The following is a 17,875-nucleotide window of genomic DNA, read 5'->3' on the forward strand; positions in this document are numbered from 1 at the left end:
TGTGATAACTATGAAAAAGCTGCTCCTGTGGAAAGGTTATCATATATTTATTTACTCGTATTGACCCTATAAACAATTTAATATAGATATGGTTTTGCGCACTCTTTCGATAATCATTGCTCAATTTTGGGGCTTTGGCTCATGGACTATGATGGAACATGTTCTTTGCTACTGTTATTAAAAATAATAACCATCCTACCTGATAGTATGATACTGACCTATTCTGCTTATAAACAGTACAAAACACTATTCAGCTTATAGCCTGATAGTATGATACTGACCTATTCTGCTTATAAACAGTACAAAACACTATTCAGCTTATAGGCCTCAGCCACAGTGTAACATATTTTTTTAGCTCACTATTTTTTTTTTTTTCAAAGCAAATTAAACGACTCACCAAGGGTGTCTATGGTGACTGCATCACTGTATTCAGTGTAGTTAACTGGTTCTCTTCTCCCTCCTCTGCACCAGTAGATTCCACCTTCAGACACACTGATTGGTCCAGTAGAGTATTGAACACCATTTTGATTGATCAGTGAGTCCTTGTTATGTTGGTACCAGTAGTAGTTCCATTCAGACGAGTCGTCCACAGAGCAGCTCAGTGTAACACTGCCCCCTACTGGTATGGCTGTCTGGTCAGCTCTCAATATGGCCTTTGGTTTATCTGTTCAGATTAGGAAGAAGATTTTAAAACTAGAACAGGCATTTCTTGGAGAAACCGTGGGCTAGCTGAAAGCTGCACTGAGTAGCTTTGCATACATCATTAGTTACTTTAAAAAGCTTTTCAAGGAGTCAACTCGTTCATCGACTGTATAGATTCTCAACAGTGAATGAATGAGTTGACTATAGAATAAATTGAATTGAATTGTGTTTGGCCATTGAAGAGACAACCTATTCCATATACACCGGTGTTTAACATCAAAGCCATCAAAATCCCAATGTTCCACATCTCCTAGGGGTTAATCTCTCAAGAACAGATTCTGCTCTGTGTTGGAATCTGTCGTGAAGGTTCGTCATAACGTGTACACACTAGCCTACAAGTGGGCGTGCCTTCAGATCAGGAAGCATGACGCGCTTTACCCAATCAAATGTAGTGGGCGGGATTCACGTGTCCGTCGATCCTTCCCCCCTCGAAACAAACCGAAACTAATTTAACAATAGCGTCCGTGGAGCAGACAAAACCACGGAAAGATATTCACATTTTAACTTACTCTTCCATCATAGAAACAAGTGGGCTTATAACCAAAACGATCCATGTTCTCTGTGAGAGTGGTGTTAGTGTTCTGTGTAGAAATATTGTTAGTGGGAATGAAAACATATTCGCACCACCGGAAGTGATGCGCTGAAGGCAGACCAAAACCCCGGTTTCCTTGCGCACGGGTGCTACGTCGTCATTGTCCCAGAGCCAACTGAGATAGTACAAACAGCAGAGGGCGCTGTTTTTCCTTCTCATTTGGCTCTGGGTTCCCAGATTGCCTAGGGGTAGACGTCTGAGAGATGCAGGGTTATGTGTTACAATGTCTAACAAGGGCCATGAGCACTTGGAACCTAGCAGACCACAGGCTATGCTAAGGGGAAATGGATACTAAAAACATTGAGGTTGACCGTTTAGAGTGATCCGTGAGCCATAAGATAAGCTCTCCATTCATTGATCTCCTTCCCATAGTTTCTTGCCCTACCCCCCAAACCAACCAACGCTAGCCCACCATCAGCCCTGATCGCTAGCCGTCATGCTGGCCCATAAGCGGTCCATATTACGGTAAGAACAGAAGAGACACCATTAGAGCGCTGCCAACACACTGGAATTCCTTCCTACGCAATCACCCCTCAAAACGCGGACTCATTCCCAGCAGAGGTTGTTGGTTTGAAACTGCTGGATAAACTGAAGAGTGACCCGTGCTCTCTGATTAAGTTGAGAGCGCCAAAACATAACATCATTCTGTATCATGTAGATCAAATGATGAAGAACTCCCTAATTCTTCCATCTCATACTGTAAGATGTCAAGTCAACCATATACACTGTACATTTGGCCCACGATAAGCACATACTTTATAAACTTTTTGGCTTGAATTGAAAGGTCTTGGATTGTTTTTTTGTTTTTTTACTTAGCCAGTCAAGAGCTCGTCTGGACGCCTCAATGCGGCTTACTGACATGCAGAGAGAGGGAGAGGCCAATGAGTTCAGTCCGGACGGACAGAAATGGATTAATTCCAGAATCAGATTTATTGTCACGTCACAGGTTTACAGAAGTAAAAAAGTGGGTGCAACGAAGGAAATAAAATAAAGAAAATGTCAATGCCTTGTCAATGTATTTCTCAAAAAAAGCATAGCCTTCACATTCTGCATCCAGCTGATTTGACCGTGGCACCTGTCCAATGCTACCATTGTACTGGGTATAGTATAGCTTACATTATCTGCACACGTTTATTAACTCTAAACTCTAAAACATTTGCCATTTTTGCCGTGCCGTAACAACTCTATAGCATAGAGCACAGACTCAACATTACCACGGACTACAATTATGCACTATCACATGAATGTATTCTATAGCTCACTTACGTGTCTTGCCGTTCTCTGACATCCGTTGTCCCTCTCCAGCAGAGTAGACAGGCACCACGGTCACAGTGTAGACGGTGTCCGACTGGAGGTTGGTCAGGACCGTCTTGTAGGTGGTGTTACCAGATACCTGCGCCTGGAGCCACAAGCAAACACATTAACTGTGTCCAAGTTATGTAAAGGAATTAACATTCTCTCTACAGCTTGGGGGTTTTCCTGGATAAGAAAAAGAAGGGGAACAAATGAAGACAAGTAAAAGAGCCGGTGTCAAACTACACTACAGTGCATGGAAGGTGTCGTCCAGCCTACCATCTCCTCGGCTCCTCCAGCCACAGGCTCGTAGAAGATCCTGTACTGACGCACGTTGCCCTCAGCGGGCTCCCACTGGACGTTCAGGGTGGCGGTGGTGGGGTCTTCGACACGCAGGTTCCACACACCACCCAGGGGCTCTGTAATAAGGTAGGATTAATTTACGTACGGATAAAAAACCTACACTAAGCTGTCCTTCGGCTAACAGTATGACTACATAAAACAGCTTTCTGTATCACAATCTTCATTGTGCATCCTAAGCGGCAGCACCTTTAAATCATCATCGTCTATATCTTAAGAGCACTCAAGTTCCTCTGACTAAGCAATTCATCTCAGTCAAACCTCCCCCAGAGCCTGATTGCGTGTTCATTTTCTTAAGAGCACTCAAGTTCCTCTGACTAAGCAATTCATCTCAGTCAAACCTCCCCCAGAGCCTGATTGCGTGTTCATTTTCCAAAGGCACTGCTCTTTATATAATCCATTTATTATTAGCTAGAATGATCGAACACTCCCAAAAGACAACTCTACATGAGATCTTTGCACATCTGTCCAAATGTCGTCGAGAGAAAAAACTAAAACAAACAACTTACTGGTCTTGCCGAGGCCGTTCAGCTCACTGCTGACTCCGGTGGTGTAGACTGCTACCACGGTGATGGAGTACTCTGTGTCAGGGGTCAGCTTGGGAAGCAGCACTGTGGTCATCTTTCCTTCGATCTGGGTCTGGTGGTGCGGGAGTTGGGGTGGGAGAAGGGGTGATTAACCACCTTGATCTACAGTATATTACTCTTGATTCGAAATTCTACAAATGGCTCTTTCAAATGATGAAGAGGTCCCTAAGATGTCCTATCGAATGTCTCATTTCATGCTAATAATGGGTTGGAGCAGTTATAGATGTAGTTGTAGTAGCCAACTTGCAGCAATAATGGCTAACTAGTTAAATGGGTTGACACGCAATAACCCCACATTTGCAAGACCACTTTGGTAGAGGTTTGGGTTGTGTAGTTACCTTGCCATCATAACTCCAAAGGTGGACAAGAAATAAAATAAAAAATCTCCATTGACTAGAAATAGATCATTTAAAATATGCTCCTCATACATTCAGTGAAGAGGCTCTTTTAAACCCATAACTAATAATTTATATATATATATATATATATATATATATATATATATATATATATATATATATATATATATATATATATATATATTATATGTGTGTGTGTCAGACATTTTTTATAATATTAAAAAAAAATCTGTAATATATTATCAAACATCTAACAACAATAATAACTATAGTGTTAACAGAGTGACAATGACATATCACATGAGTCATTGTGAAACAATTATGATTCATGGTCACACACTATTTCAGTAATATAATTAATTTGATTATATCTTATTGTATTTATTTCATTTTATTTGAATGCAAGGTCATTAAAATGAGTCCATATTCAAACACATGTGTTGAATTAACTGTGGAAAAACTTGAAGAACAAGGCACTGGATTAAGTAAGCTTGGCTGTTAGCCTGCTCCTGACCAGGCTAACTTCACAGCTAAATTGCCATGGTAACTAAACTAGGCTTGCTTCAATTCTCTTTTGTGGAATCGGATAAGGCTAAACTTAGCCAGGGTGAACTGGCTAAACTAATCTTCAAGATAATTCAGCTTTTGTGGAACCGATTCAGCTCTAATCCTGGCTAAATTAAGCCAGGCTAGGTGGTAAAGCCAGGCTTTAGCTCTAATTCACCTTTTGAGGAACAGGCCCCTGGTTTTCTCCAGTCGAAAAGGGTAAAGCCTTCCATCCTGTGTTAAAGGGTTACGTAGCTGGTGGTCAGTCAGCATGCAGCGTGTGACCTCCACACAGCCAGCTGGACTGAAGCTGAGTTTTTCGCAATCTTCGGCATGAAATAGAACCTATGCTGGATGTAACGGAATGAACATCTGGGCCATGACAAAACAGGAAACGCAAAACGCCTTTCTTGAAGTGCATTGCAGTTTTGTGCAACGCAGTAAACACTCTCTTCAGAATATGTCCCCCATGGCACCAGACTACTGTTACACAACCAGACACTGATCCCTGCCAGGTCTCAGCATCCATCTCGGATTACACAAGGAACGCAAACATAAACATACTACGTTTTTCAGAAAACTTAGGTCAGGATTTAGAAGGCGTTTTTAGAATCGGCCTCAGGTCTAAATGGGTTAAGCAACTCTTCACATCCTGTAAACTCAGTGACGGTTGAAGAATGCTTGACCTCAGTTCCCTGGATGGATAAAAGGGAAGATCATAATCCTATTGGGATCGTTGAACAACGACATGCAGGGCTGTTAACCAGGGCCGGTTCTAGGCTGATCAGCGCTCTAGGCGAGATTTCTCTGATGCGCCCCCGCCTAGGTTTTGGGCGGATTATGAGGGAGGCATGCGTTAATCCGACAGACCTTTTCTCCGACTATGTGGCATCCGCGTGCGGTTAGGGTTAGGGTGCGGGTTTGGTTCGGGTTTACTGTTTAATGTCGGAGCACTGCGCTGTCGGACTAACGTATTGCACCCGGATTATGATACGTTTTTGGCTTTAGGGTTTTAGGGTTAGGGTTAGGTTAGGGTTATGTTATTTAATTCTGATTTTACCGATTTATAATCATTATTATTATTTTTTCCCGACTTTTTTTGCCACCTCTCCAAACTGCCGCTCTAGGCGGCCGCCTAGGTCGCCTGTATGGACGTGCCGGCCCTACTGTTAAATAGCAGGAGACACAGCTCGCCTATGCATGTGTGGGTGTCTACACATGCCCAATAGCTTGATTTATTATTTTATTTTTTTAAATGACAGCTAGCCTTGCTTATCGATGTTTCCATAAAAGCAATCAGAAATATCCATCAGCATAAGAGGTTTAAGAGGTTTAAAACTAAAACGGTAACTTTCAAACTCAAAATAAAAAACAGCAAAAGTAGCAGTTCTGCAAGCTCGAAACGAGCTTGCAGAACTTTGCTTTGATACTTTTTTGTGATGCGGATAGGATATCTCAGGTATTCTTACAGTTTGGGTCCTGCCTCCAGCAGTAGGGACGTAGTTGATCTTGTAGTTCTGGACCCGGCCCGGTGCGGGGTTCCACCTGGCATTCAGAGCGGCGGTGGTCTCATTGAACACAACCAGGTTGGTGGGAGGTCCATCTGGCACTGGACACACACATGTTTTAATTACAACCATGCAGATATTTGAATCATTATAGCAGATACACTGTAGATTTATTCTAAAAAAGGACACAATCCTTGATATTTTGGTTAACAGACTCTTTATTAATGTTGTATAAAGGAAAACATTTTTGTTTTATCTTGACAACTTAGATTTGCTTGTTTCATTTTTGCTTGTTCTTTACCATATCAAGATGTGGATACTTCCTTCAATTTATACTACGACAAAGAGGCTGTGTTGCTCCCATACAGCAAAGAATTCTTTTTTTTCTTTCACCTTTATTTATTCAGGAAGGACAATCGCCCTGATTACAGTGTACAAAGCATACAATTTAAGCAAAAAAACATTACAGGATAATAAATATTTCAGAATATACAAGTACTGTCTCTACGTCGTCCTCAGACGAGCCCTCCATCGGAGTCTCCAGTCATCTCGGTTCTCCATACATCTGGCCAGCTCCTTTGTGCTTTCTACACCAGCATCTTTCCTTAGTACATCCACGTAGGTAGGTTTGGGACGTCCTATTGATCGATGCCCGTGTGTTGGTTCCCACAGTACGAGCTTTTTGACCGGGAATTCTCGGTGCCGGTGGCAGTGGCTGGCTAGTCTCATCCTCCTGATTGCTATCTTTTCTGATACACTTGATAGTGCCCCGTACAGACTCTTGTTGGTAATGTGCTCGTCCTTGTTGATGTTCAGTACCACACGTAACATTCTGGTGTACTGTAGCACCTGTCCAGGGATTTCTGTAGGGCTTGCTTTAGTGTCTAGCATTCACAGCCGTAGAGGAGAACGGACTCCACAGTTGCAGAAACTGATCTTGATGCGTCGGGGGAGGTTGGATTTCCACACACTGGTCATGCCATTAAGAGCTCTCCACGCAAGTGCTTTCCTCACCTTAAGGTCCTTTTCTGTGGAGCCGACCCATGCGCCCAGGTATTTAAAGTCACTGACCTCCTTTAGCACAGTGCCTTCTGTTGTTGTTTATTTTATTTATTTATTTATGTATTTATTTATGTATTTATTTATTTATTTAACAGGGACAATGCACATTGATCAACATGTCAGTTATTCACGTCCATGTAAATGAGCCAGAGTTAGCCAGAGTTGGCTGATTTTAATCTGTAGTCCCTGAGCAGGCTTTTAAAAAAGTGGTATAGTTATACATACAAAAAGAGACATCGTCAACAATACAAAACAAGCAGACATAGTACAGAAGACAAAACAAATACAGTAAAATATGAGAAGACACAGTGATTAATGGAGCCGGAATTTACTCATGATTACAAATTTGGTAAGCTTTAAGCCATCTTTTAAGGTTGAATTTGAAGGTTAGATAGTTGGTGGTCTCTCTTACTTCGGTAGGAAGACTGTTCCAGTGATGGGAGGCTCTAACAGAGAAGACTGTTTTACCAAACACACTCTGCTGAATGGTACCTCACAGTCTCCTCTGGTAGTTGCCCTTGTTGTTCTGTCACCACTTTCTCTTCGCTCTATGAACTGTTTTAGTGGTGGAGGTGCAAGCCCATTTAAAACCTTAAAAATGAGACAAGCATCTGCAAAATGTTTAAAGCTATCAAAATTAAATAAATTATACTTTTGAACTATACGGCAATGGTGGTAACGGGTTTTTGATGTCTGTTTGTAAAGTGATTCTATGGGTTTGAGAGTTGTTACATTTGTCTGTGACCAGGTTGTGAAGCAGTATGTGATGTGTGAGAAAATCATAGCATGCATGAAGAGATTGAATTTGATTGTGTTGGAAAAGTGATTAACAGTACTCCAGAATTTGCCAGGGTTTCCGCTACACTCAGACAAGGTGGAGATGTAGTATGCTGATTTGGCCTTCCGAATCTTGGCAAGGCATTTATTTCGGACTAGAGTTTCGGGGGGCTACGCCCCCCTCAACCCCAGCCGCGCACGGGGCCCAGCATGGCCGTGTGTATATTGGGGGACCCAAATCGCCGGAGTGAAACTGTGGAAAAGTTTTTTTGAAAAAGGAAAAAATTTGAAGAAATAGTATTTGTTATGTTTCAGGGGGTCCACAGGGGGTCCGCGGACCCCCTGATGGTCCACTGACCCCCTGTGGAGTGTTGGGACGCGCGGGGACACCCCTGGAACATTGCGGACCATTTCGGTGTTTTTTTTTTTTTCATGAAGGTGGTTGGTTGTTTCTGGCGCAGGCTGTGCAAACCTGGCAACCCAGCGCATGCTGCCGCACGTTTAAGTGGCGTAGCGTCATGAGGGTCAGTGGGGCCGTGGCTCGGTCAGTGAAGACCCTGTAGTGCGGATGATATGTGGCATAGAGGGGCAGATTGTAAATCCACAGAGGAAACATCCGTGGGCTACCATTGGTTCAGCGATGTGTGCGGTCGCCCTGCGGCCCCTCCGCCTCCACCAATGTGCAGTATTGAGAGGCCTGACGTCACAACAATTGGAGCGATGGGCACTGCACTGTGGTTGGTTAGGGTACACCTAGGGCCCAGGTAGAACCCAGTTGAAGCGTGCATGGGCAAACCCAGTTAGGACCCGCCTTGGTCCCACATAAACATGGCTAGTTGGGGCCCACCTAAGGGCCAGGTAGAAGCTACGTATAGCCTGCATGGGCATCGCAGTTGGGACTGAAGTGGATGCCGCTGACATTGCTGACATGGGGTCCATATGGTTTAGCCCACCTTGAAACCATATGGGAACTACGCTGGCATGCTGGCTGTAATGCAAACGCTGCATCATACCTGCAGTGTGTAGTTTGATGTTGTGTGTGTAGCAGATATACCTGCAGTGTGTAGATCAATGTGCATAGGAAAGTCAATGCCCAGCAGTGTTTTTTTTCCCCAGCAGAGTTTCTCGTGTGTCTGTGTCTCTCTGGAAGAGGTTGCACATGAACTCTGCAGCCGCACTGAGGCGCTCCAACACAAACACTCTGACATTAAGCTGCTTCACACAACAAACATCAGCACCACGCTGCTGTTTGTCCAAAAGACACAATATCTCCTCTCCCACCGACGTCATGTGTTCATTTATCGACAGCCGTACAGACTCCTTTTGACACATTTTACGTCGTTTGTCCAGCTCTCACTGACTCTCCACATCGGGCTGTTATTTTGCTGGGATCAAGTCAACGATGTGAGAGATTAGCTATGACAGACGGACGGACAGGGGGTGAAACATAGTCTTGCGCCATGCCTTTTGGCATGGCGGAGACAATAAAAAACCGAAAGTAAAGGAAATGGCCATTTCTGCAACAGAAGTAGTCAATAGACTATGCTATGAAAACATCGGCCACATTGGCAAAGAATGTAAGAAAGAGGCAATCATGTTGAAAATAGCCGATCTCCAAGCTTACAAAGCCTCTCAACGTGAGGTGTTTCGAGCTTGTAGATCGGCTATTTTCACAATATTTACTTGTGGAACGGAGTCAAACAGAATGGGGGGGTCCCAGATCAAGTACGTGTATTTGGGGGGGGGGGGGGGGGGGGGGGGGGGGGGGGCGGCGTGAAAGGGTTGATAAACACTGCTCTAATCGGAGCGAAATTATCTGAAATTACTACATGACCATAATGCAGCCTAACATGCGTTGCAGGGGGCGGTCCTGCCATTACGTTAGTTACTGTAGTTGCTGTGGAGCTACATAGTTCTCCAGAAGACACACACAAACATACACCATGTACAATGGACGAACTGAGCAGCAATATAGACATTCACCACACGAACGTGCATTGTTGACAAAGTGATTGCACAGCCGCTGCAGGCATGACAACCAGGTTAGCGTTAGCGACATGGCAGCTATCACAGCGCCCTGTCCGTCGTGCTGCAACTGCCTGTGATGGCTACAGCAGTAACAGCAAGCTGTCTGCGATGCCATTGTCTGGAGACTGCTCTTAGCGTGACACGACCAATGAGAGTGAGCGCTGTAGTTGTTGCTAAGATACGGTGGCGTCTCTGCCCCATAGCTTGTAGATCTCTCACACATGATTGGCGTAGGCTGCGTTGCCAGGTCTGACTTAGTGTCTAAGCAATGGTCGGCTTATTTTTGCGCGCCTTTGGGCTCGTTTGCATTGTGCGGACGGCAGCGCTTGTTTAGCGTACGTCAGCGCGACGTGGCAACGGACGTGGCAACGTGAAAGGTGATTGGCTGGTGAAAAGAAACACCCGACGTTACACCAGAAATGGTGCCTGGAGAAAATGGTGACCAAAAAAAAAGTTTGGAAAAAAAGGAAAAAACCCCCGCAGCGGCTGCCTGCTGTTGTGGTGATGAGGTCGTGCGCACGGTAAACGGTACGAAGCTGCCTCCCCTTCCGTTTTGTCCGACATTTGGTGAGTAGAATTAATTATGTTGCGCGGTGGAAACGGTGTAGTGAGCAGTGAGATGTCCCCTACGCGAGGCGTAAATTCAGCGCGGCCGGCGTGGCGAGTCAGTAGGCGACATGTGGTCTGGCGGTGCGTTGTTTATTCGATAACAGAGCTGTGGGGTGTCACCACCGAGGGTGCGGAAGTTGCTCGCCATTTATATAGTTAGATAAGGTGACATTTTTGCCAGTCAGATCTTAAGCCATGGGTACGTGATTTTTTCCATGCAATATCCCTGGCTCTCAGTTCCTTTGAGATATCAGAAGAGAACCAGGGGTTCCTCCTGTTCTTCACTCTAAGCTTTTTAAAAGGAGCATGCTTATCAGCAATTGAAGTAAAGACCAAAATAAAGCATGATGCACCTACACCTCCAGCTGAGCAAATCAGAGAGGCTTTGGTGGCCCACATTCAAACAATGCAGTAAAAGGGCTTAGAGAAAATGCAATACTGTATAGACCAGAGTTTCTTAACACATTTACTGCCAATCCCGAGATATCTCGGGACATTAAATCCACCCGTTACCTGCGGATACCGAGAAATCTCGGGATCGTCTTTTTATGTGGTTTGATAACGAAAAAAAAATGTTTTGGTACCATCCTTGATTTTTTTTTTTCCCCATGACGCTTCCGACCCATCCTATGAGAACATTTCCGACAACCGTTTCCGGTTCGTTTTTTATCTTGAAAAAACAGTTTTTCCCTGGTTTTGGCTAAAGATCATGGTTTTCACACGGTTTAAAAAACGAATGGTAAGCTCCGGTTGTATTTTCTTTTCTTTGATCGACGAACGGTTATCCTCTTTGTGTTTAAAAACGATCTGATAGCCGATCGGAGGCTAAGCTAATCTAAGATGGCCGGTGGGGAAACGTCACAGCCACGTCACAGCCAAACGGATATGACGTTTGCAGCCTGTTTTAGCCGCTGATACCACAGAAGAAGAAAAATAAAGAAAAGTGTAAACATCATGAGGGCTCGTACGTCCGTCGTTGCTGTTTATAAACACCATCCGATCGCGGATTTTAATGGATATAATTTTTTTGTGAACGGTTCAAAAGGCTATAAAACTCAAAACGCTGGCAGTGGGTGAGTACCTTATGAATAAACTCTAGCGGTGAATGTGTTAAAGTGGGTGCCCTGAGCCCAACGAGTTTGTGACCCACTTTTACAGACCCATGCGAGTTTGAAATAAAACGTATTAAAGTACTGAAAATACTTTACATATCTTTGTCTTTATTTAGTCTCATACAATTGACTTCCAAATGTACTTTACACTTGCTCTACAAAGCCATGGTGCAGTATATATATCTATATACACATGTGCAAAAAAAAATTAAGGTGCATTTGATGCATTTGTCAAAATAATGTTACCCAATTACAAAATGTTTCTTCTCAACATTTAAAATACCAAAAATAATATTGCACATTTTGAACAATGAACACTACCATCCTTTCTGAATTCTGATGTAGTAGAAAAAAAGGGGGGATATTTCACTTTCAAGTCCTTGCTAAACATCCCCACCTTTCTGTTGTAGTAGAAAATAAAAGTAATAAGGGGAGGGATTTCACTTCCAAACATGTTTGGGGTCATTTTAAAATCATCTCATTTTGTGAGCACCCCAGACCGTTTTTATGTTTTTAGATATTTGATTTGGATATTTAGACACCACAGGTGCGAAGGGCCTGGGGTCATTCTGAGAAACAGACGTTCAGACGTTTCGGGAGAAAGAGTGGTACCTTAGCTTCAGAATGCCCGAGGATTCCTTCTCAGTATGTCCTATGTGACATACTGCGCCCATATGTTGACCCCAAACTACTGCTATGGTGGATCCAGTGACCTTAGAGAAGAGGGTTGCAGTTACTGTGTACAAGCTTGTCAGTACTCTTGAGTTCAACAATGTTGGCATTGGAAGCCCCTTTTGAGAGTGGGGCACTGCGAGTGGGGCGCTCAAAAAGCCTGCATAGATGTTAGAAGGACCCCAAACTTGTTTAAAAGTGAAGTATCCCTTTAATTGCTCTGGTGGTGCTGTGACACCTAGGGAGGGGGGAGAGAGGAGCAAGAGAAGATAGAGGGGACTCAGGTGAATCATTAAAATAGAAATGCAGTTGGTTGCAGATGGCATCTCTTATTTACTGACTCAGTAAATAAGATAATATGGGGTCGTGGTATAGAAAAGTTTGAAGCTAGCGTGAAGCTAACGTTAGCCAGCCATACATACCTTGATGACTACTTTACAATTACTGCACAATTAGCTAACGTTATCTTCAATAATCAAGGTTTCTGTCAATTCAAATTCATAGAAGTGGAAGAAGCGACATGCAATCTTACCAAGAACAGCATCCAGTTCATCATAGAACGGGCTTTTGGTCGGTGAAGCTCCAGTCTTCTTATTTTGCTTTAGGCAGTCACGGTAGCGTCGTCGTCGGTAGTAAAATCTGTCTTTTATTTTTGTCCAGTCTCCAAATTCTTCGACAGACGGGTGCCGGATCAACAGCTCTGTGTGTATATGTTCCCATACCGTATGGTTGTGGACCATCTCATCAAACTGTCGCTGACATCGTGGTTCACCCCACAAAGCTATCAAGCTTAAAGTTTCTTCCCGTGTCCAGTGTCTTTTCTTTTTAGGAGGAGCCATTTCTGCTCAGACACGACGTGGAATAAATGATTAACTCAGAATAACTTTTTAACTAAACTTAAAACTACTCGCTATGCTAATGCTATCGGACGCTCTGCTGCTCGCTAACGTGACTGCTCTCGTACTCACATTCTGTAAGAGGAAGTGAGTGGGACGTTTTCCGCTTTAAATTCACGTGGAGCAGAGCCTTCTATTAGAGAGTTGCGCCAATGAGGGGTCAGAAACAGCGTCGGTCACGTGGTTCATGTAGCTGGAAATAGTGACAAGGAGCCGTCGACTTCAATGCATTCCATGAACTTCCGGTTTAGGGATTTGTCACTATTCGCCAATGTATGTGTATGTAGAAGACCTGGCTCAAAGAAGTGAACGGAGTTGGCGTAACTCTCTAATAGATGGCACTGACGTGGAGGCTTCACCTTGTTCAATCACATCCGGGGCAATGTCCCGGACAATAATAATAAATTATTATTTATTCATTCATTAATTATCCTGTGCGAATGCTGAAATGTTCAATCATGTATAGACTACTTACATTACTTAAGACAAAAAAAAAAAAAAAAAAAAAAAATATATATATATATATATATATATATATATATATATATATATATATATATATATATATATAACTCTAGTACAGGTAAAAGTAGAAAGTACTATTATGCAGAATGTCCCGTTTCACAAGTTTTCAAATGTATAAAATGTACAACAATCTTTTGAAAATAGCAGATCTGCAAGCAATTGTGAGCTTATAGATCTGCTATTGTCAAATGGCCGAAATATATATAGGGCTGAAGCGGTTATTGTATGTTTTGTAATAATAATCAAAATCTACAGTAACTAGTAACTAAAGTTTTCAAATAAATGTAGTGGATGTAAGGTTTAGTAAACCCTTCTATCCTTCCTATCTAAAACTCTCGAACGTGCTGTGTTCAAACAACTGTCCTCGTACCTCCACCAGAACAACCTCCTGGACTCCAACCAGTCTGGGTTCAAAGTGGGTCACTCGACAGAGACTGCCCTCCTGGCAGTGGCGGAGTCGCTCCATGCCGCTAGACCGAACTCTCTCTCCTCTGTCCTGATACTCCTGGACCTGTCTGCAGCGTTCGACACAGTGAACCATCAGATCCTCCTCTCCACCCTCGAGGGGATGGGTGTCTCAGGCTCTGCACTCTCCCTGTTTGCATCCTACCTGACGGGTCGCTCCTACCAGGTGATGCTGGGAGGGTCTGTGTCAGAACCACACAGGCTCACTACTGGGGATCCCCAAGGCTCGGTTCGGGGTCCTCTTCTCTTCTCTCTCTACACTACATCTCTTGGTGCTGTCATCCACTCCCATGGCTTTTCCTACCACTGCTATGCCGATGACACCCAGCTGATCCTCTCATTCCCCCTGTGACACACAAGTGGAGGCACGCATTGCTGCTTGTCTGGCTGACATCTCGGAGTAGATGTCGACGAACCACCTGAAGCTCAACCTGGACAAGACCGAGCTGATGTTCATCCCGGGGAAGGGCTGTCCTCACCGAGACATGGCCATCACCATTGAGAACGCTGTGGTGACGTCAACTCGGACTGCGAAGAATCTGGGTGTGACCCTGGACAATCAACTGTCGTTCTCGGCTAATATCGCATCAGTGACACGGTCCTGCAGATTCCTCCTCTACAACATCAGGAGGATTCGGCCCTTCCTCACGGAGAAGGCAGCCCAGGTGCTCATCCAGGCTCTTGTCATCTCCCGCCTGGACTACTGCAACTCCCTCCTGGCTGGTGCTCCGGCATCTGCCATCAGACCTCTGGAGCTTGTTCAGAAAGCTGCGGCTCGTCTGGTGTTCAACCGCCCCAAGTTCTCTCACACAACTATCCTTCTCCGTTCTCTGCACTGGTAGCTCGCATTCAGTTTAAAACCCTGGTGCTAGCCTATAGGGCAGTGAAAGGAACAGCTCCTTCTTACCTCCGGGTTTTAGTCAATGCCCACACCCCTGCCCGACCACTCCGGTCTGCCACCTCGGGGAGACTGATTCCCTCGCCACTCAACGGTCCTTCTGGTCGATCGACACGGTCACGACTTTTTTCTGTTCTGGCCCCACAGTGGTGGAATGAACTTCCCACTGATGTCAGGACAGCAGAGTCACTGCCCATCTTTCGCCGCAGGCTGAAAACCCACCTCTTCAGGAAACACTACCCTTCCTCTTTGTCTGGCCTACTTGTTGTTAACTAGTTGTAGGAACTATTGTTGTATTGCTGTATTGGATCTTGCTTAGTCGATACATTTTTGTATTAGCTCGTGCTCATTTGATTTGGCTATTTTATCTCATGTGTTTAAGAAAGTAGGTAGCTGATATATTGCACTTTTACCTTAGCGCTAGGTATACTCTTGGTTGCTTGTTTTAACAGGAAATGCACTTAAGACTTCTGGTGATTAGTAGTTTTGTTCCCTACCTATGTTGAATGCACTTATTGTAAGTCGCTTTGGATAAAAGCGTCTGCTAAATGACTGTAATGTAATGTAATGTAATGTAAACACCAGGCAGGACGAGAGATCACAGTTTGGTGACGTTTCAAGTGTTCCTAGGAAAGAATGCAATGTCGTGCTCTGGTCATATTGTAGTGCGCATGCTCAGGACTGTATGTAGCTGCACTGCACTGCCATCTGTTGACCACAGGTAAGAATTCTATTGTAATGCAGTGTGTTAACTAGGTTCACATCTGTACATTACAGTGACGTATAAGTACAATATTTGGATCCGAGATGTAGTGGAGTAGATGTAATAGTATTGGAAATTGGAAATACTCAATTGTACTTTAGTACAGTACTTATGTAAATGTAGTTATTGTCATCTAAACATCATACAAGGAATACTGCTACTTCTTTGCCTAAAGTTGCTCACATAATTATAACTGATCAAATAAAGTCCACAATTCCAGGTTATTTTGTGTATCGCAGATGCAACGTTTTCATTGATGGCACAGTCAGCTATTAACTTACTTCATGATGGAAGATGTTTCCTTGTACTTTCAGTTGGTTGATATGACACTGTTCATATCCAGTACTTACAATTTGTATCACATGACAGATATGCCAATTAATATTAGACAAGATAAACATAAGATAAACCTGCGCAAAATATGCTCCACGACCATGTTATTTTGTTTAATGCAGATATAGCTTTTAAATGCATACGTTTAGATCACAGTATGTGACACATTTTCAGGTAGTTTTCCTGGACACAATCTATGCTAATAAAAAGGCATAACCCCTTAATCATTTAATTGATTTGAATGACTCATTACTGTTGCTTCTTTGAAGCACCTATTTGCAAGTACCAAGTGTCTTATAAATGTGCATATACACTGGTAACTGATTGCCTTCCCTCTTTGTTTTAGCAAATGAACATTGAGAGGACACCAGGGGTCATTTTCAATCATTAAGTCAAGTCTTTTAGTCATCCAGGATACAAATCCCAGTGAGCGTATGCATGCCTTCAACTGGGTGCATTCATTTGAATGTTAAAATAAATAATGATACAAATAGTTTTAGGGCCCAACATACTGTAACAATTGAATGTAGGGGTGCTGTGGATTAAACAATTCTATGTAGGGGACCAATGCCCTGAGCCCAACAAGTTTGAGAACCACTGTTACAGACCCATACGAGTTTGAAATAAAACATGTATTCAAGTACTGATAATAAACTATAATTCAGGTACTTTTCATATCTTTGTCATTATTTAATCTCATACAATTGACTTTATACTACACATATACTTTAAGCCCATTTGTATCTGTGTGTGTGTGTGTGTGTGTGTGTGTGTGTGTGTGTGTGTGTGTGTGTGTGTGTGTGTGTGTGTGTGTGTGTATATATATATATATATAAACACACACACACACACACACACACACACACACACACACACACACACACACACACACACACACACACAGCACCTTGGCGTAGGGCATTATAAAGTCCTAACAAAAAAATGCTTAATCCAAAAATGAAGTGCAAGTGCATTTTGTGCAATTGTCAAAATAATGTTCTTTAACCAATTACAAAAAAATCTTCTAAACATAGAAAACGTGCAAAATTTTGTATTTATTTTCTGTTTTTATATTGTATATATGACACAGAGGGGCGGGAGAGATAAAAGAGGGAAATTGCATTTCACAGAAGTTGTGCAACACTACACAAGCAGACACAATATACTTCACTTTTTTTGTTTGAGAGTCATTTCTCTTCAGAATGCATCGTCAGCAACCTTTTAAACGACCAAATGCATGTTCTACATGGATGCGTGCATGGCTCAAGCGGATGTTGTTGGCCATCCTCCAGCTTGCTGCACAGACGGAAACACTCAAAGACATATGCATTGTGACACTTCCCACGCCAGCCAACATCATAATCAAGGAACATGCAATTGCAGTCTACAAGCCCTTGCAGAAGAACTCTGTACCACCCCTTTCTGTTGTAGTGGTCGGTCGGATAGTTGACTGGGATAGTTGACTGGGCCGACGACTGGTATGTAGGCTTTCTCTGGTCCCTCGTTGTACCCTCTGGGAATGGCATTATTATATTGCTGGTCAAGCTGTAGGCAGAATCAGCCAGAAAGAGTGTACAGAAAGTGAGAGACGAGAGAGTTCGGGTTAATATATGTAGTACGCCCACTACGTATATATGGCCACACAGATTAGATTAAGCAGTAGTGGAGGGTTGCAGTGTGCATGTGAGGGGGAAGAGAATGTGTCTTGGCTGGTTGAACACATTTTCATAATAACAGATACTAAACTGCATCCAAAACAGAAGCCTTCACCGTGCTACCAGACAGCAC

This window comes from Gymnoscopelus microlampas (assembly GCF_963454915.1).
Source record: "Gymnoscopelus microlampas genome assembly, chromosome: 19".
NCBI classification, from domain to species: Eukaryota; Metazoa; Chordata; class Actinopteri; order Myctophiformes; family Myctophidae; genus Gymnoscopelus; species Gymnoscopelus microlampas.